At 42.0% G+C, this 22089-nt stretch overlaps 1 protein-coding gene across 2 annotated transcripts in view; it reads left to right on the top strand.

The window, feature by feature from the left end:
• The window catches only part of LOC133839552 (uncharacterized), a 113484-nt gene that overhangs the window by 38185 nt on the left and 53210 nt on the right, over window positions 1–22089 (top strand). For both annotated transcript variants that reach the window (XR_009894103.1, XR_009894104.1), the window contains one exon: window positions 371–431. The gene's annotated coding sequence lies outside the window, so the exon portion shown is untranslated. The remainder of the gene's footprint in view (window positions 1–370; window positions 432–22089) is intronic.

Raw genomic sequence — 22089 nt, 5'->3', positions numbered from 1 at the left:
TAGTTATTATCAGCTTTTTTTATATGCTCCATTACCCATAAACTAAATTATCGTTAGGCGTTACTCAACACTTGAATCGCTGCACAACACAAAAACTAATTTACACACTACTCAACATTTAAATGAATGAATACTTTGAATACGTACTAATTAACACTTAAAATAAGAAAGTATCGATAAAAGAAGGAAGAAATTAAGGAATCGATAAGAAAAGCTTCACTTAAGTGTTATCGACACAAGAAGGAACATTGTGAAATAGGGCGAACTAAGAATGACGAAAACAAATAAATGAAAATATCTCCTTTCTACTAAAGAATAATATAATATTATTATTATTATTATTAATTAACATTTATTTCCTTCATTTTAGATTGCCTATCAAATGGATCGAGTCTGTACAACATTTTATTGAATTCATTGTGATTTGTGCGGTAAGTCTTTTGAAAAAGCATTTCCTTAATTACCTTTAGGTATTTTTGTAGCTTTAAGTTATCAGTATTTTTACTAAGTATGCGAATATAGTATAAGAATTTGGTATTTTTCTTTAATTAAATTATCAGAAAATAGTTATCCTATGGAAAATGCAGCTTTGTCCAATAATACCCATCGAAAAAACGCATAAAATGCCCACAACTTAGAACTGATCCAATTTGTGTCGAATCTCGTGCTCTTTAATGCTCAATCATTGACTCAATCCCAATGGCTGTCAACTTGAATTTGGCTCGAATCACGTTTGCTCCAACTAGTACTTGGCCGCTATTTGCAATGCAACTCAAGTGACGCACGAAATTAGCCCAACAAAAATAAAAAGCAACAGTGCACCATTTGCAGTCACGTTTTGGCCACCTGAGATTGGTTTGGATTAGGCGGCTGGCAAAGTGCCTAATGCCGAATACCGAGTTTCGGAGTACTGAGTGCCTTTTTGATTCATTTACGCTAATTAGGTGACACAATTCTCACCTAATGTGGTCTGATAAGCGCACACAGTGGAATGCACTCGGCGACAGTTTGTTAGTTGTTGAGGTTATTGGATTAGTTAGTAGTTCGTATGTAGACAACAAATTGTTACCCTGCTGCCAAGTTGTGTGTGTGTGTGTGTGTGTGTGTGTGTGAAACTGTTGATGCTCATTTAAATTTTACAGCATCGCGCAGCGAGTTCGCTTCACCATTTTTGGTGAGTCTTTCTTAGTAGCCTGCTCCCGAAAACAATGGGCACTCGTATATCATGATAATCATAAAAAAAACTGCTACACAACACAGTAGCTTGTTGCTGTTGTTGTTGTTGTTGGTTGCTCTCTCCCATATGTGGCTGGACATGAGTATTAAAAGCGCCGCACTCGAGTGCAACAGCAGCAGCAGCACTGCACTGTGGCCTGGCCATAATTTGTTATCATATTAAAGTGCACAGTGCAGAGTCACAGTTACAGAGTCCGATTTCCAACCCGATTTCAATTCCAATTGCAGTTCACAATGGCGGAAGTTGCAAGTAACCAAATTCCAACTCTCTCGCTCTTTCTCTCTAGTTGTGATGTTTATGGCAGCATTTGTTTGGCGCTGCTGATACATATTTTGTGTGTGTGGTTAGTCTTTTCTTCTTCTATTTTTTTTGTGGATCACAGCTCGTTAGTGAGTCGACACCTTGTAGGGGTTTGCGATTGCGCCCTTTCGCCAATTATTGTGCAATCAATATTGCATAATCTGGGCGTTGCCGAAGCATTACAACATTGTGCAAGAAGACAACAGTGCAACGCCCCGGCTAACGGCAGTCACACTTGTGGCACATAAATCAAAAAGCAATCCGATAAACGAAGCAGCGGTAGATCTCTCTGTCTCTCACTCGCCTCTGCGTGCCATGCAAATGTCAGAATTTTGGCGTGTCGTGTGTGGCTTCTGGGCATGCTTGAGTGCCACTTCTACTCCAGTCTTGAGATATACGATCAGAGGCAGGCGTCAGCTTCAGCGTTCAGATTTCATAGTCATAGTCACAAGTCAAAGTCAAAGTCAGTCGCAGTCATAGTCAAGGTCAGTTTTGTGCCTCGCATGCATCAAATCAAGTGGCAGCAATCAACGGCAGCAGCAGCAGCAGCAATAACTGCAAGGTGCCTCGCCCCAGACGTGTTAGCAACTCGTTCGTAACATCGCAACGTAACATGCAACACTGTAGCAGCTCAGCACACTCGCAATTGAATGCTTCTCACCTCGAAATGGAGCAGAAGGCACTGTTCTATCGTTTTTCAAATTACGACCACATCTCTCTCCTTACACGGCACTAAAAAAAAACAGAAACACAAAAAAGAAAAATTGATCGCCTGTGATTAGCAGCGATTAAGATTAGAGAAGAGAAGCAGGAGCAGCAACAACACAAGCTAGACCCGGACTAGACCCGCGGTGTTTTGTCAGTTATGTGCAAAGTGGCCAAGAGCCGCTAACATTTTTCAATTAAAAAGCAAGTAAGGAAAATCTATGGCCACACAAACAAAAAATGAGAAGAAAAATCGACTGTGTAATCGACTATTTGATACCTTTACCTCACACAAGTAGAGCTAGCGATATGCGATGTGTTCCCATGATCATTATGCTTATTATAAAGTAAACTACCTTAAGGTAAAATCACTTAAACTAGTGTGAAATAGATGCTATTAATTTCGCTTAATATCGCATGGACCCCACCGACAGTGCAGAGCAAAAAAGCGAAAAAAATCAGAGCTAACAAGTTGCCAGATCACAGCTGCATCTGGATTAGATGCTGGATTGTTCATCAAGGCGTTAATCATAATCGCCTAGAGAGCGAGTATGCGTGTGTGTGTGTGGAGTAGGCTTGCTATTAAACTTTCACATTGTTTCATCGGATCGAAAAGTCAGCCAATGATTAAAGAGATTTCACGCTGCAGCGAAATGCTGCGGCTGTCTCTATCTTTTGTCCCTATGGATATCTTGAATACAAACAAACAAAAAAACAGAAATTATTAAAAGACCATGACACACGTCAGTAGTCAAAAGAAAGTAAACAAAATAATACAAAATTTATTTACGATTATTAAGCGCCGGCGCGTCATGGCACGCGGCTCGGTTAGCCAGAGACCATGCTAAAAAGGGTTTTGTGTTGTACTCGTACTTTAGACTATGTTAAACTTGTATGTGGAGTGTGAGTCTACTCCGACTGGTCGCTGACATTATTTGCTTTACATTTAAGCTCTGCACTTTCTTCAATCGCTCAAAATGAAAAAAAAAAACAAAAACGAAACGAAAAACAAAACTGAAACGGCCGCTGCAATTAGCCCGTCTGCCATGTCTCTCTGTCTGTCTCTGTGTGTGTGTCATAAAAGATTAAAGACTGTCGCTGGACTGTCGGTGTACACGCAATTTGGCTTAAATGTGTCCGTTCGTTGTCCGTCTCGTAAACATTATAGAAAATATAATTCACTTGCATATTCACATTTTGTATTTTCTTCGTCTTGCTGCTAGGCATTAAATTTATGCTTGTCAAAATTATTTCGAGTGCGTGTTTTGTCTTATATAATCACACACAAAGACAACTAAAGTTTGTGTTGTGCAACAGCCAAAAAAAAAGCAAAAAAAAAAACTACGTCCAAAAACCACATGTGGAGTATCTTTTAACACGTTAATTATAAACACTTTTGTGGCATTTAATATGAGGCGATTTCTGAAATTCGTAGCGAGCTTCAATTGAATGCTTGAATGGCGGTTTAATTTCATTTAATTTGCTTTGAATATTTTCGAACATTAATCAAAACTCGGCTTGAGTTCAAGAATTGCTGAATCACTTTTGGCGCATATTCAACTTTAAGTGGGGTACTTAAAATCCAATTTGAATACGTTCATATTCGGATACTTGGGCGGCATATACAAATTTATTGATGTTAACAAAATCAAATCATGTTGTGGCTTTAATTAGCATGATTTCAATTTTTTATGTGTTGCCAGGAATTGAGTTATAAATGAAGCTAATGAATATTTATAGCAAAATTTTAGAGCGAAGGTTTGCTTAAGGGGAGAATAAACTTAAATATGCTGTACACACTCGCTGTCGACTCATTTATTATGAGAACTTTTCTTTTATCGCTTCGAACACATCCATTCTGAAGTGTCATAATAAGTGTAACAATGCACATTAATATTGAACTTTTCCAGCTTCTGCTTCTGGCATGGAAAAATTCTCTCACGTACCCAAAACAGAAAAATGAGTAGAAGAAGTATCTTACAAGTGGAATATGTAGATGTAAATTACATTACAATATACACAACTTGACAGCTGTCAAAGGCAAACTTATTACACCCAGGTGCAACTGTTTCGACACTGGGTCTCGTTAAGGGATCTCAAGTGGTCAACAAATGAATGAAGAAAAGTGAAAATGTTATGCTACGCATGTTAACAAACAACTCCGGAAATCCAATTTAAATAGAATGCAGAGAGCACAATTGAAGCCCCAGTCGAAGCCGACAAAAGTCGCCAGATGATATGAGAATGTTGACTATTATTATTATTATTATTTTCATTTTTTTTTTGTTCCTATTTTTGGGAGACTGTGAGGGAGTTTGCTTCGAGTTTTGTCACGCAAGGCAAAACTACGCTGAGTGTATGTGAATGAGTGCGACGAGATTTAATGTGATCTCATCTCTCATCATCTCATCTCATCAGATTGGCAAAGTATGTAAGCTAGTCACAATAAAGAAAAAACGTCATGAATAAAATGAATAGCTTAACTATACGGTAATAAATAAGATTTTAACAGCGTTTTGCTAATGCCAAAAATAAGTAGCGACAACAACAATGAGGTGTGAATGAAAGTGAATGAAATGAAAGTTATCAGCTCGTTTGGAAGTGTTAGCCAATTCAATCCATGAGAAACTGTAGCAAAAACACTGCGAGTAGATCATCTTCCGTTTAGAATAGCTCGTGTCTGCTTCACAAATTCGCAATTAAAATTCTTTTGTTTGCGACTAATGGATATCTTACTTTCGGTTGGATTGTGCTTAAGTTGTTGATGTTGTGACAGACATTCCCTGAGAGCTCGATGAGACAGCATAAAACACACACGTTTGTGTGTTCATAGGGCATATAAATCACACTCGATAACACAATTAATTTCTAATTTTCTTCGTGTTGTGTGGACAAGTTGAAGTACACACAGACACTTCGATGCGAAATTAAAGTAGCGTAGAACTAAAGCAAAAGTCTAAGCCACAAAATGTATCTAATTTGTTGTGGCTTTCTTTTTGGTGGCTCTGCCAAAAATAACAACAGCCAGCAACAGCAATAGAAACAGTAGCAAGTGCTTAAGTTTCTCTTTCGTGTGCCAAAAGCAATGCTAATTGTTGCAATCATTTGCGAACTGTTCATAAATAAGAGCACAATAGAAGGAGTTTTATTTAATTACAATCCTTTGATTGCTAGTCAAATATATTTTAAACTATTTTATGCGAACTCAATAGGAGGACTATTTCTTTATTTGTTGATTGCCATTTCGTAATTTCATTTGACAATTTGATAACCTGTCCGTGCAACTGCATCTGGTTGCAGCATCAACACGCCATTTAACATCGCGTAATTAACACATGTTGTCGCACAATCAATTGCACACTCATGCTCACCGATATGGACATGTACATGGAAATGGATATGGCGGCGACTTAGTTGGCTATGTGGTGCGAAATGTGGCTGTCGATCCGCCCAACTGACGTTGTGCTACTGTCCACTTGTTCATTAGCCGCAAATGTGTCCCAATGCATTTCAGTTGAGTTGCCACTCGACGTATGTTTATGTGTGTGTGTCTGTAAGGTGTGGCGGATCAACAACAAACAGGTGACATATGTACGTGTTAGGAAAAGATGATGATGCTTTGATGAGACAGTTACAGTTATACTTATGTATATTTGGAGAGGCCAAAGATGCGTCTTAATTGAGTTATGAGACGTGCATGTTGCAACCATTTTCAACCATTTTGAATGACCAAAAACCTTAATAGTTTCCAGCAACAAGCTCATGGGAATATTTGCAACGGATTCTGGGTCGCCTTAATGTGTTCCAAGTTCCTCTGTAAATTTCCTAGAAGCTTGACGCGATTGGACATGAAGGCTGCGTGCGGCGATCTTTGACGACTTTGTCCACTTCGAGTGCCGTTTGTGGATCATGAATGCAGCCACAAATGGTCTAATGAGTAAATTAATTGCGCGACTAAAGCGTCGCATCGGAGACAGGTTTCATCTTGCTCTGCACTAATTCGCAATAAAAACTCAATTAACAATTGATGCACCACCTGATAAGCCTGTTCGATAACTCGATAACAGCTTCAAATTTACCTGTCTCTCAGGTCTCATTGGTCAATGAAAGTGCCAAACGATTTTGTTTTGATTTCTTTGCCTATTTCACATTTTACTTTCATTGCTTTGTGTTTAGTTAATGACGGCATCTTAAGGCATATACAGGTCACCCATTGAACTCATCAATTAGTCATTTAAGCGGTCAAAGTAATCATACGGGAAAAACTCTCACCTTAATCTATCTAAAATTTTGATTAACTAAAAGAACACTCAATGTGCAATTTTATCTGACAGACTTTTGACTGCAGGTCATATTAAATTGTCATAAGTTTCGAAGCGAATTCTTAAACTGTAAACGTGTCCGAGATGGAGAACTAAATGAAGACATTTACGAGTCGGTCAGATGCGAATCAATAACGAAATGGCCATGCAAAATTCTAGACACAACAAACGGTCAAAAGCCGCCTCGGGGAATGCCGCCGCACGGCGCAACGGTAAATCGAAGCCACTCTCAGACTGCAGCTTCAGTGAGAGCTCATGACTGCAGATACTCGACTTTAGATTAGAATGAATCATTTGCAGGCATCCTAATTGAGTTGACTGCTCGGCTGTTGTCTGGCAGCTTGCGCTTGCTGCCAGCAGCTAAAAGGCCAAAATATTAGCAGCCGCCTTGTCGAGGTGTGAGACTATTTAGCCAACTGAGTCCAACTTCAAATCTGGGGCCAAGTAGCGGCGATTAGTCGCAGTTCTGAGCTAGAAGCTACGCTGGCTGCAAACTGGACTCTGGGAAGAGAAAAGGAAAGACGAGGCCACGACGATGACAAAGGGCCATTTATCAACGTAGACAAACGCGAACTGCTCGTGTCTCGTCTCTTGTTTGTGGGCACAGTTAACAGTTCCTTGACTGACTAACTGACTGACTGACTGAGTGACTGACTAACGGAGTTGAAGGCGTCCCAACTCCTCCACTTTAATTACTCATTTAATTCTAAAGCTGGAGAGCTGATCTCCCACTCAAAGTGCTATTAAAAGTCTGTCTGGCTCTTCAACCTCAACCTCAGCTTCAGCCGCAATCTCAGCTTCAGTCTCAGCTTCACATAGTCGGAGAAATGTAGTTCTCTGGGTCAATGCGAACACCTTAACTAATCAAAGCCATGCCGAGAGAAGCACGCGCTGTCTTCTCCACTCGCTCCCTCAGTCAGTTCGTCAGTCATTCGTATTGTCAATAAATAGAATTTTTCGCTTTTGCTGTGGCAGCTTTCACAACAGACTGACAAAATACGACACGCGTATCGCGAATGTTGCAAGTGCTGAGCTGCAAAGTGATAAAGAATCGAAATGAAAGCCGAAGAATCGCAAAAGAATTTCATGGGCCCAAAGAAGAGAGATTATGAACTGCGCTAAATGAATTCGATTTGTTTGCCAGAAGAATTTTAGATAGGAGGAGACTCTCGCATATTTGGTACATATGTTTATTTTATTTGGCTGGAGAAGATCTTCTCAGTTTAACCTCACGTTCTGGGTATCATAAAACACAATGGAGCGTTACGGGTACAGACACAGGACAACAACAACAACAACTACAACATTGTCGCTGTTCTATTGTTCCAATGACTATGCTTGGTTGCTTCAAAATTTCGGCAGCTTTTATGTTTATGCATGAATTCCAACATGAAAATGCAACAAGGAAGAAAACTGGCTGGCCATAAATCAAATTGGCCAAAAAATACTCTCCAGCTACAGCACGCAGCAGACATGGCCAACTGATTGAGCTGTCGCGTATTTGGGTGAGATCGCCCAATGTCTAAATGTCCCCAAGTTTCCGAGTCTCCAACTGCAACTTTAGCGGCAACCTCAACTACTGTCATTTGAATTTCGTGCCTGTTTTTGCCTTTTCGGCCAAGTTGACTCAACTGATTTGGATACCATTTTTTCGCTTTTGCCTTAAATTGAAAATGAAAATTTCCATAGCACTGTGAGCTGTGTCACCTTGTTATCATCGTATATGGCCTCGGATTACTTCAGTCCATATCAACAACGGATGCTTGTCATATTCAAAGGCGTAGCCCGCACACAGATTTCATTTTGGCACAACTTTGGGAATTGGGTCAGTTGCCAAACAAAAACGGAAGCATCCGACATGCAACGGCGATTAGTTTAAAAATATTGTCGAAAAAGTTAAATGAATTTTCGCTGCGATTTCCAATCATATTTTTTGGTGCACCTAAGTGCAGATAATGAACGGAAATGTGTGTCAGCAATGTAATTTAGGTTTGTTTATGAGCTGAACATTTTTGTAGATTCACATGAAATTTACAGGATAGTTTTATGGCTGAATGTGGAAAAAAACAAGTGAAAAGCGAATAAAGTTCCTAGCATTGATTGTAATTACATTTGTGGGTCACCGCCATGTGCTGTAAAATAATTTCGTTTAATAATTTCGCAATATGGCACATTCTCAAGGCTATTTTTATAACACTGTAGAACTCACAGCGTGCACGAAAAAGTTGCTTTTTTTATGCCACATGCAGGTCGATTTTAAAGCTATCAAGTTAATAATCACAAAGAGAGTTTAATCTGTGGCTAATTAAATGTTCCATTAGATTTCATTGGAAATTTGCGCATGGCAAAAAAACAATGAAAAAATTAGGTTTCTGGTGCACAAAATTCAATGGTCCAATGGCTATTTATAGCCAAAACGAGAGACGAGTACAAACAAAAGACTCAAGCAGCGAACTTGCCTCAGTCGGTGTGTGAATTTATGCATAAAGATTATAATATTTTGTTCGCTCTGCGCTCGCCGCGCACAGTTAGCTTTGACCGCAGGCATCGATACGTTCAATAATTCAAATACCAAAAAGTAGCCAACAAATTTTGTAGTCCACAACGCCCACAAAATTCTGCTGCACAACCCCCTGCAACTGAATAGCGGACACTTGGTCATCCGGTCTTGACTAGTCGCAGACCCAGTTCGAGGTTCGGGCTTCTTGATTTTGTGCAGTTGGTTTTATTTATTTTTTGCTGCCTTTTGTAGCCTCTGCGCGTTGCCAATTTGTCTTGCAATTAGTCACAAAAATTATTGCGCAATGTTTATGCAACTTGCAGCGAGTGACACTCTTGTCAATAAACAATTCATTTGCATAACTGTACGAGCATTGCCACTCACGATTCTGTGCAGTGCAGTGGAGGAGACTCTTTTGCCATCTTGCCTACGCCAATTTCTTGAGTGCAACTCATCTTCGCACACGTTGAGGATGCAGTAGCAGTAGAAGCATCATCAGCAGCCGCGTGCATCATGACTTTGCATATTATTCTTTTGCAGTTTAGCCAAGTATGCGGCATAATAACTATGTTATGCCGCTTGCTGACAGTGTATACTTACACATACTACATATATTGTACTTAAGTAGTTAGTCAGAAATGTGCAGTCAAGGTGTGTATTAAATAAGACTGTTTGCTAAAGGTTTTCTATGCTCTGTAATTTATTAATTTGATACCCAAGTGTGGCTTAATTACTAATCATAATATGCACTTAACTTCGCCTTAACGTTTAAATAATTACGTGAAGAATATGTGTGATTAACATAACAAGATATTTGAGATTAGAAGCGAAAGAGAGCGCCATTCATAGAGTATACACATTTCGGCAAAGCTCTTCATCATCATCGACGTCATCATCAGCATAATAATTTGTGTCAATAGTCGTCGAGGCACATGAAATCAACAGCAATTGCAGCGAGCTCTGAGTGTGAGTTAAGTGATGCAATTGACGTCTGCTTGTCTTCTGCATCTTGATTAACTCATAGATGAGCAGCTAAATAGTTATTGTTGATGCTGTTGTTGGCCATTGACAGCATGTATTCCAATTTGTTTATCATAAATCAAAAACGAAAAAAAAAGGCGGGGAAAATAACTCAAAGTTCAAACAATGACATGTCTGACGGAGCTTTTCTTTTCATCAAAATAATTTGAACGCGTTAACAGCTTGTTGCCATTGCTGGACAATATGCAACTGAACCTGCACAAATAACATTAACAACAAACTAATCATGTTAGTTGGAGCGCGATCAATGCTGGCTGCCTGCCTGGCTGGCGCATTAAACGTCAATGAAAGTGAGAGTTACTTTTTGGAAATTAACAAAGGGGGCCTAAACTAACCGCCAGCTATGAAATGCTGTGTATGCCAAGATAACTCTTTCAATGCGTATCGATTTGAATATGAATGCACTTTTGGTTAGAGAGTTACCCACAATTCCACTCGACTTTCAACCAGTCGATCAGTCACAACTTTCATTTATACGGTTAGCATAAAGCTTTGTCCTCCACGCACACACTCGCGATCATCGATCGCATTTAGAAGCGATCTCAAACATTGCGTAACGCTCATGCATTCAGATCTGTCTATAACATTTATGAATCTTTATCTTTATCTTTGACTTCCGAACTTTTGTTTGGAACTTTCATTTTTCAACCAGCAAAAGTCACCGAAGGTCAGTCACACATCCATTTTGCTGACCAGTTTGGTTAGTTTTGCATGTGTCGCGTCTTGTCAAGCGAGTTGGCCCAACCTACTCCAATATTCTCATTTTATGCGTAGACACTTTAGAATTCTTTGCTGGAAAACTAGAATCATATTGTTGTCCACAACACACATGAAAACCAAAAAATTGAAAGTTGGAAAGTGTTTGGATTTGGATTTTTGTTTCACTTTTCCCACAGCCGCAAACAAAAATTGTTTTAAATTTAATTATGAAAATGAAAGCTAAAGCATAAAGTCATTAGTGTCATCACCTGGGCTGATGTTCTCGGTATATCATTTTTGTGTTGGTTTCTTGGTTGAGTAGTTCATTTGTTTTCTGTGTTTCTGTCACTTTTCTTATGTGCCGAGTTGATGAGCAGATAACTTGATGAGTTGTTGAGTGGCAGAGGCATAATTTTTTTTTTGGTGACTTATTGTTATTCTATCACCTAACTGTAAACAAGTTGTTCGGTTCACTAATTTAGTCATTTATGCAACTCTCATTTGTAAATGAAATTCACTTCCGCTGGGTCAACTCAACTACTTAAGTAGGTTGACGACAGGCCTGCAGTCATTTTCAACAAATTGTTATTGATTCTCATCTGACTGAACGACCGCCTTTCAAATTGATAGCCCGTTCCTGGTTCCACGTGCAGACCGAAGAACCGAAGAGCGCTCATTCGGTTGTTTATGTGCTCCAACTAAAGATCTATTGATCGATTGTCAACATCATCAAATACATATTTCAAGTCTTATCTCGCCAACAGTGGCAACAGCGGCGGCATCTCTCTCCACTCAACTCGAGTCAAGTTTCGAACAAAAACAACAACGAGATCGACAACAGCAGAAAAAGCAACAGCAACTTCATTGCCCAGATGGACAGTAAAGATCGATTCCAATGCCATTTATAGCCACTGCCTGACTTTAAACGATCGACTCCCCAACCTTCTACTAAACTTTATGATACAATTCTTACACGCTTACCAATCGTATAAGAAAACACAAAAAAAAGATCCCAAAAACAAGACGAAGTCGTTGGCGTTACGAATTTTTGAAACTTCTCACATTTAGGCAGCTTTTGAGCAATTCTTTTTTCCGTATTTTGTACGCTTTTGCCAAAACTCAATTTTAATTACCGAGGCTTTGTGTGTGTTCACCCCACATTCGACCACCCCGAGTGACTTCTAATGATGAGACAAAAGCCCGCATGCGATTCGAAGCGGCAAACTTGAAAACATTTTGTAGTCTCTTTGGTTGCCGGCGAATTAATACGCATAACATCTAAAGCGATTACAAAAATCGTACGAGTAAAATGACAAAAGAATTGCAGAAAATAAAAATGGTGGGAAGAACTTTTGTGAAATACCATTTCCATGCAAATGCAAAACTATCACGCGAACATGCGGAGAAATCAGTTCACTTGGCAATTGGCCACGTTTTCACAAATGAAATGTATATATTGGACAGAGGGTGAGCTGTCGTCGCTGAATTCCAGTTGCAAGTGGCTTTTAATTGGGCAAATTGCATTTCTTTGAGTGGCACTCAAGCGCAATTACTCGGCGTAGACAAAAAGATACAATAAGAATATTGGGTTTAAATGTAAAGCGATTTGAATGGTTTTAATTACCAAGCTTGTAGATAGTTTAGCTAAGACACGAGACTGGCATAAATTGTTTTTGGCCATTCTATGATCGCTTTGCATGTTTCCTAAAGAATACCGTTAACCGGTTGTTTGGGCGGTTAGATTCACTGACCTTTTTGCCATGCCCCTGACATTTATTCTGTCGTTAAGCAATACGGGTGGTCTGGTCTCCGCCGCCACCGAAACTGCGCTGACAAGAATTATTCTTAAAGCAAAAGGCCCAGCAATTACGAAAATCCGCTTAGTAAGTTATGTGTGCACAAAAGAGCCAACGAATGGCATTAAATTCTTTTGCTTTCGAGCCTCCAAAAAAAATAATCAACAAATACTCAACACAAATTGCTAAATCATCAGTAGTGGGCCCTTAAAGCCCTGTTTTTTTTGCCATATCCAATGCGATTTGCATTTGTCTGCCTCGCCTGCGCCTCAAATGATGTTGTTGTCTTGGCCAAATCTCCGCCAACAAAATTTTGTTTCGTTTTTCGTCGTCGACTTGCATAAATTTACCCAAAATGTTATCGAAAGTGTGCATCTTAAGCCAGTTGTAAGCGGTTAGTATAACCACTCAAACTACTATGTACACCCACCGAAAAGAAATATAAACTGGAATCCAAGTCCAACAGTTTTTAGCTGCTGCTGCTGCCCGAAGCCCATTCAAATGCTCTGCAATGAAGACAACAGCAATAAAAATCAGCTAAAAGCAACGGGAAGACCGACGACTGTCTCTCTGTCTGTCTTTTTTCGCTGAGGAATTGTGCCAGTAGTGTAAAACAGCCAACATCTTACCTCTCTTGGTTCTGTTCTTGGATCGGGCTTGGGCATTTCTAACAGGAGCAGCAGGATCAAGTCTTGTTAGTGCTCTCCATCATTTGTTGCATGTTCTTCTCTGTTCTCTGTTGTCGTTTGTCTGTTTGTTGCCTGTTGTTGATGTCAGTGCTGATAGGCGACGCTTGCCGCTTGCTGCTTGCCGGGATTGTGGTCGGGTCATGCAGCGTCGGCGGTATTGACATTGTGCAGCCAACAACCTACAGCCAGCTCCCAACGGGGCACAAAGTTCACGACACTCTGTTGCTGTCTCTGTCTCCGTCACAACATTGTTGTACATTGTGCTTGTATGATGTTTTGTTGCCTGGGCAGATCCGAGATTAGCAAATTTGTGTAAGCTGATTGTGAGCATTCCCGGTGTATGCATCATTAATCACATCATTGGAGTGTACCTCTCGTATATTTAATTGTTACCTTAACATTGCGTTGCGCATACGCCCCGTTTGCCATTCCAATGTATTCGAGTGTTCAGAGTTGACACAGTTTCCATTTCTCACCACATATGATTAGACTCCATTTACAAATATCATAAATCATTGAGCCGCAAATTAAATTTATGCAAAAGCGAAAAGCAAAAGTTCTTGGCCACAATCTTTTACTGTCTCTCACTGTCGCTCTGTGGGTCACCGTGGGTCAAAGCAATTTGAGCTGCACAAATTTTATGGCTATTTGCACAGATCTTGACAGGCAGGTCGCGTGGAGAGCGTCAAGTCGGTGCGTGAACTGGAATTTCAAGCAGCTGCGAGCTATGATCTGCGAACTCGGAAACCAATACGAGAAATAGAAATATTCACAACCTGATGAAAGCCTCGGGTCGAAAGTTGCCGAGAAAAACAAATGACATTTTGGGGTGTTAATGATACTTGACTACAGACAGAGGCAGAGATGAAGCCACTTTTAAACTCGTGTCTGTCTGAAATTCTTCAGATTACGGGATTAGTGGTTTCACTTTTAGGAAATTACTTGGATAACTTGGAATGCGAAATTCTTGTACATTTAGCGAACTTTCAGTTATGGTAATACAAGAGCTAAGCATATGCAACATTTGACGAATCTCATTACATTCAGAGTGATGCATTGAGGTGCATCATCTATCATGGATTGTCATTGTGGTCAAATTCGTGACGAGAATATTGTAAATGGGAACATCAGAGTGGCAAGGATGCTGCTTCTTCTACCGTTGTCTATAGAGAGACCTTGAAGACTGATTGAATGTGTGTCGAAGCTACTTTTTGATTGGCTGCTGAGAGAGAGAGCCTTGTTAGTCGACAGTCGATAGTCAACTAAGACATGAGTGAAATGTGAAATGGAATTGCATTGGGCAAGTAGAAGAGATTCTGCTTACTAACACATTCTCCTTTTCGCTTGGCATTATTTCATTAAATTCATGTGATTAGAATCACTTTCGAGCTCGCTGCAAAGTGAAAACGCACTCTCGATGGCACGTGAGACACAGTCGGAGTTTCAAAGAAAGAGATGAAGCTGATGAAGTGACCAGAGTCAGAGTCAAAAGCTAAGTCAGAGTCACATGAGAGAACCTCTGGTGATAGCATGTGGAACGATTTGTTGCCCAACAATGAAATAATATGGGAAAGGCCCTGGGACAGCGAGCGGGTTGAGCGTTTGGCATTGGCCAACGGAAAGAAGAAGCGAAAACAACAACGCAAATAAATAAAATGAAAATTGCAATAAATTTCACTGTTGTGTGAAGACGAGCGGCTCTAATCAGAGTGTTTGCCATGGCAAGGGCAACTTGCAACTAGTTAGAGGCAAGAGGCAACTGAAAACGTTGCCGAAATGCAACGTGAGCCACATGCAACATGAAAGCGAAGTCGAAACAGAAACAGAAACCGACTCAATGGGAGAGGGGCAGCAGCTAAGCCTGGCAAAGTGGCAACGGCCTGGGAATTGGGCTAATTGATGCTTAGTTGCACTTTTACCCAAAACCGTTTAAACAACTGCCAACTGCGAATTGAGGCTTCTGTAGATCCCTATCAACGCTACTCCAAAGAAACAATAACATGTCTCCACTCGATCGAAGTATCTCTCTATCCCCAACTCTCATTCTCTTCGGCTTTGTCAGTCAGATGCGACACGGATGCATCTTAATTAACCCAATCGACTAGCTCGTACGTGTTTTAATTGAATACAATTAATTATTGACACATTTTGCCAGGAATTTCAACTCCTTCTTCGACGATAAACGAAAACGTGATCTGCATTTTGAGCAGAGCGAATTTGGTGGTCAAACATTCGAGAGATGCATATGGAAATGCGCTTTCTAAGGTGGATAAGCCAACTCTCAGATTGTTGCCGCTCCCACAACTGTGCTAATGTTATGGAAATTCTAATTTTAACCCAATTTGTGGAATAAACTTGAATTCCTTTGTCTTACTAACCAACAGAGAAAAAGAAAAGATGAAGACTTGCATGTGTTGAGACTCCAAGCAGGAGAGCTAATTGTGGAGGGAGATTAATCTTCTTAGCAGCTTCTTTTGATTCCTCAGTTCCAACTTACAACGGGACTAGAAATGTTTGCCTTTGGCATACAAACACGCATTCGTAGTCGCATCTGCTGACAGGTGCCATGGACATTTTTCACTCCATTCAATTGGAAGAGACTGATCTGGAGAGTGGAGGAATGAAGACGGGGGAGACTGAATCGTTGACAAAGTTGCACAAACATTTCAAACATCTGCTGCCAGGTTGCGTTGAAAGGAGAAGATTGAGGCAGCACTCGCTTCGCTTCTTTTTTCTCTTGTCGCTTCTTGTTGCTGCTCAAACGGTTTACTTTTCTCACCCAACCACAACTAGAGTCGACTATCCGACCACAGGCATTCAGCAACATGGCCAACAATCGATTGGAATGTCAGTTGCGGGTGTCGTTCGCATCGGGTGTCTTGGTTTCCTAACTGTGGCCAAAAAGCTGTGACAAAAGTCCAACAAGTGGCTGCCGCCCACTCCACACTTCCCTCTCTCCGCCCCTCCCTCAGCTTTCTTCAATCCGCCCCCGAGAGTGTCATTTGAATATCAACATTTGTCATCGTGTGTCGTGTCGCATTCCGCGTTTCGTCGCCAGTTGCGGGTCTCGAAATGTGCCCAAAAATAAACAAAATCCAATTAAAGTCAAGTGGAACATGGCCAGGGAGCAATAGCAACAGTTGCAGTCGTTGTTTCTCTTCTCGTTGTTGTCAGCAGCCTTTTAATTGAGCATCTCTCATGTACAATGCAATGCAAATGTGTGCCACTCAGACGAGACGAGACGGCCAAGTACTTAGAAGGATTGCAGCTGGACTGTTGGACAGGAATTGCAATTACTTTGTGGACCAATTTCCAACACTTTCCCTGACTTGGCCAAGAGACAAAAGAAAACTTTTGCGATCGCATTTTATATTGCAGTATCTCGCAAAGATCAGAGTCGCAGTTACAGCCCAATGAAATTCGGGCTTTGTAATTGAAACGCATTACCACAAAATGCCAAGACAACTGGGCCTTGTCTGTGTCTTTGTCTCTCGGCTCTAATGGGCGTTGGCAACAGCAGATCTGCAATAGGACAACAGCTCAACATCTAAACAGCTGAATAGTGAAACAGTGGAACAGTTGAACAGCAGCAACACGACGACAATGTAGGCGATGACAGCGTCGCACAATTGGAAATTGGAAACCACAGCAGCGAGTACGCACAGGGGCCAACTTTAAGGCCGATCTGCGACATGGCAGCATGGCGAAAAGTAGGTGAGGCAGCCGCTAACGAACTGGAGACTATCCAAGTGTAACTCCAACTATCCTATTCGTATCAATGGAAGCCAATCGGACATGTGCCACGCATTGGCAGCCAACAGCAAACAGGAGGAAGGCAGTGGGAGGCGAGCAACTCAGCTCACGCACTCTCCAGGGGGAAGAGCGGAGGGGATGCGATGGGAATTGGGCAGATCTGGAGCTGTAGTTCTAGCTGGACACGATGCCTGCCTACGAGTTGAGGCTTATAAGGAGACACAGGCAACACAATGTACGTCTATTTGTTTGCGATTTGGTTAACGCAAATTTACGGCAGCTCACAAGTGCCTGGAATGGATGGAATGTTTCCCCATAATCCACTAAGCTGGGTGGTCTCTCTTGAGTTTTCTCTGCAGGGTGCCTACGGTAGCTTCTCTGTCTGTCCTTTAATTGCCCAGTGGCTGAGAGTGGCATTAAGTCAAGCGAAGCTAATGAGGGAGCTCCTCAAGAAGCTGTCTGTTAGTTTACGGTGTAAAAGTTACACCATTACTCCCTGGTTCCATATTAGTCAACTGTTTGCTTATTATAATAGCCTGTCTAACTAGTCATTAGAAATATGCACTATGGGAATAGATGCCATTAAAAAAGAGATGGAGACGATCTCCAGTCAGAGATGAGTCTATGCCAATGGTCACGCGCTTGGGGAGTGAACGACTTAACCTTGCGTGGCATTTGACAACATGAAAACGTGGACACATCAACGATGAACAACGACAAGAGACAAAAGATGAACATTGATCATAGATCATCACAGTTTGCCCCATGGGACAGCAGGGGGAAAGAGAAGTGGTCCAGAGGTTAAGAAGTGGGACATAGATCTTTGAAATCTTAGTTCCAGTATTAAATCAGCAGGATGCCAAAGTCGATAAAAGCACGAGCAATTAATTGACAAGGATGAGGATGAGCTTGAGGAAGCATGACCAACACGGGGAGGAGCTGCAAGCTGCGTTGTCGTGACACCCTGACGAAGACGAAGACGTAGACAGAATTGCAGACTGAGATGCTAACGGTGGCAGTGATGCTGATGGTGATGGTGATGAGCACGACGGTGCCTTATTGGTAAAGCAGGTAACAGAGTCACTGATGTTACCCGAATTCCTTCGATCGTGATGAGTGTCCCGTTCGTCACTTGATACTTGTTACCCACTTCTGGAGCAACATTGCTCCTACTTAAGCTCACTTAAATGCCGTTAAAATGAAACGATTTACAACAGCATTTTCCAGTCCCACGGAACGAAATTTTAGGCTGAAGCCGAAATACAAACAAACACAGAAATCATAAATGGAATCAGAATTAAATTCGCAATTATTCTGACCCCTCAGCAGTTCGTTTGCTTTGTCTTTGCTGAGAAATATAAGTAGAAGTAGAAAAAGAAATAGAGATCTAATCAGCGAAGCCGCCGACATCCCCAGCCTCAGCCACAACTAAAACTCCAACCACATCTACATCTGCATCTGCAGAAGCCAAAGCTGAGGCTGAGGCTGAAGAAACACAAATGAATTTCCCCCTCCGATGATCGAGAGATGACCCAAATTCTGCATAATTGTTTCTCCGATGGCTGCTGCTGCAGTTTTCTTGCTTCGTTCTTCGTTTTCAGCTTGGTCCACTTCGCCTTGTTTGCCTCTTTCCCACCACACCAGACTGGAAACATATCGCACTCCATTGCACTGTCGATTCGCCCCAAAAGCGAGAAAGTTCATTAAGTCCGGCGATCATTTCATGCGGATCATTTGCGTGGCGTCGTCGGTCAGCTGCTCAGCTCAAATTATCCTGACACTCGGCCCCTGTCCCAAGCAGAGTCCGGTCTGGTCTCCACTTCGATGTGGATGCACAAGTGGCACTTGACCATCCGTTGCTGGCTTGTTGTCTGCTCGCGTGTTCGTGTATTCGTGTGTTTCATATTTCTCGGCTTAGCTCGTTTCGGTTTCATGCTAGTGTCTCTACTGGCCGCTAGGGGTCTCCACTTGAGACGACAGAGGCGAGTCTCGGAGTAAGGCGTTAGCGTTATGTCGACTTTGATATCATAACTGCAATTAGTCGACATGCACTCGAGTGCTATCACAGGCATCTGTACTTGTCACTCTACAATCCGCAGTCTGCAGTCTCTAGAGTCCTCTACCCGCCCTCGCAACTCTAGTTATGAGTGAGAGTTAAATCTCGATTTGATTTCCTTGCATTCTGTAAAGTCTCGAATGTCTCGAGTGTCAGATGATTAGACACAAAACATTTGCACGTGGACAGACTAAGGAAAAGACTCCATAGAGACACAAACTTTCGATTGTACTCGAGATACTCAAGTTACTCTTATTCACTGCCTTTCGGGTCAACAGCATAAACAACGGGAAACTGAGCTCAGTCTGAGTCAAAGTTGTAGCAAGATCTGCAGCTAGAGGCAAAGGCAGAGGATGCCATTGAACCCATCCAAGTAAACAGAGCTCGTTGTCTCGATGGAAGTTCTCAATCAAAACAAACCAAAAACGAAGGCTATAAATAGCAGAAATCTCTTCCAACAGTTAGATGCCGATTGGTTGCCTTAATAACAATTTCCTGTCAATCAGAGCAACGACTGAGACGATAGCCACTCCCATTCCATCCCATCCAGCCTCCTCTCTCTCAGTTGGCTGTGGGAATTAGCGGAATTCGGGGCCCTTGGAGTGCGACCGAGTCAAAGCACGCAATTAATTAGTGGATTTGGCCAAGGGGCAGTCTTTGGGCTACACTCTGCTAGGCAGCCAGCAGTCTGTCTGTCTGACCAACTGAACTGACCCAACTACGACAGCGACAACTACAAAACGGCAGCAGCAGAGCTCATCAAGCCACCTACGCTTACGGTACTTCACCGTCCACGACCATGGCTGCAAATTAATCGGACTGTGCAGTGTCTCGGAATAATGACAGACCCGACCGAAGACGAAGAAGCAGAGAGGGACTCCAACTGGGAATAGGTTTGTTGCTTGCTTAGACCGTTGGCAGCCCAGCCGCGGGCTTGCCACACTCTTGAAGTCTTTTTTGAAATGTTTCTCAATTTATCATAGTGCCATTTTCTGTTCGTCAAAGAGGCGATTCTAAGAGAGAGGAGATCTTAATAGAAAGAAGGAGAGAGAGGGAGATAAAGATGTCAATGGAGTGTCCTGGAAGTGGGTCACTTTGAGTAGAGTTTTAATTAATTTGGATTAAAATGTTGAAAACGCTGAGAGCTGGGCTGCCGAGCTGCCTGATATGCCGAAGAAGGCGTTGGCGGTTTACCGTTTTCTCGACTCACCTGAGCGGTTTCATGGCGGCTCTGTGGTTCACTGTTGTATGTTCTCTGGTCTCAGCAGCGGACCAAAGGCCAGGCGAATTTTGATATTGAAATTGCTACCTTGGCAGAGAGCACAGCAAACACTGAGGAAAGCTTCTGCCGGAGGCCAGGCCTTGATAACATCAGCTGAATTGGTTGAATGGGATATGGAACCCAGAGGGGGAACAGACGAAGACGAAGAGGCAGAGGCATTCCAGCTCCCACAACAACATAACAGAACAGAACAAAGACAACAATTCCATTTGGTAAACGCTTCTTGCCCAGCGAGAAGAGGGCGGGAAAATGCAACGCCAAGAAGTTTTCTGCGAGGAAAATAAACGGAATGAAAAATAATCTAAAGTTTGCGTTGGGATTGCGTTAGTTTCTGGTGCTTGTGCTAGTGTTTGTGTTTGGATTGCTTTGAATTTGAGTTTGGCCAAATGTAACTACAATTTAAATGCTAATCTGGCATCTGTTCGCGGTTTGCTCAGTGGTAGGTGGTTGGCGGACAAAGCCGCGGCATGCCGCATGCGCAAACAACTCCGCCCCAACATCGCATGGAAAGAGCTTCGAGTGAGGGTGGAGACAGTGCACCTAAAGTGTGGAAAGTTCCAGAAGAGTGAAGGGTGGAGAAGAGTCGCACTTGGCGGTTCACCCGTTTGCTCATTAGTTTTGCGAATATCCACCAAATTGTCCAACTTGCAACGCTACTTAACTACATCCCCCTGTTTGCCATTCTTGCTATTCTCTCTGTTTTATTTATTGTGTAATCTGGCTCCTGTCCAAATGTTAGGGCTGCCTCTGACTGACTTTGGTATTTGGCATTTGGCTGTCTAATTAATGTTCACGCCTATAAAGTGCCGTCTTTATTTGCGGCGGATGCCTGCTCTGAATTCTTTGCCCTGAGATTCGCCGCAGAAATGTTTCCCGTTGTTCCCCCTTCTTCACTTCTGAGTCTGCCAACTGTCTGCTCATAAGTTCAACGGAACAAAGAACCGCTATTCCCTTCCCCAACTGTTTTAGACAAGAAACCGCGACAGTTCAAATGCAGTTGAAGCCCAGAATACGGCTAAATAGAAATGGAAGCAAAATCAAAACCGAAAGAACATTTGTAAGCTGCCAATTATTATGAAATGAGCAGACAGCAACAGAAACAACGACAAAAGCGACAAGAGCAACATCAGCAGCAACAGCTACAGAAATAAAGCAGCAAAGACAAAAGCGACATTCGAACTCAACTCAACTTAAACCAGAAAAAGACTTTGGCTTCTCAGTTCTTGAAGCTCAGTTTTTGGTTCTTGGTTCTGAGCTCTGAAATCGAAAAGCGCGTCACGCCGAAATCCGCTGGCTCGTTACCATTTGGAGGTTTGAGCGCCGGCAATCGGAAGAATAGTCGCTGTTTCTGTTTCTGTCTCTTGGGCGATGGTCTGTTAGTTTCCCAGTCCACAGTCCCAAGTCCCCAGTCCCCAGACTTTAGTTCCTAGTCTCTATTGCAGTGTTGTGGATGCTGCCTCGCGTGCTGCCAAACCGCCAATTACCGAACATCAAAAGCAGTTTCCCTCAGCTGGTCTGCTTGGTTTGCCTGCCTAATAATTTGCTTTCTGACTTTGTGTGGCTTTGTTTGTACTTTTCGAGATCGGCAGCCCTTCCTCTGTCTCTCTTCTCCTCTTTCTCTCTTCCTTTCTCTGTCTGACTGGACACCCAAAAGGTGTTCGAAATGTTAAGAATCTTTTGCCGAATCACGCAATGTTTGAGGTCTGAGG

This window comes from Drosophila sulfurigaster, chromosome 2R (genome assembly GCF_023558435.1).
Source record: "Drosophila sulfurigaster albostrigata strain 15112-1811.04 chromosome 2R, ASM2355843v2, whole genome shotgun sequence".
Lineage (NCBI taxonomy): Eukaryota > Metazoa > Arthropoda > Insecta > Diptera > Drosophilidae > Drosophila > Drosophila sulfurigaster.
This window is presented reverse-complemented; position numbering and strand designations above follow the sequence as displayed.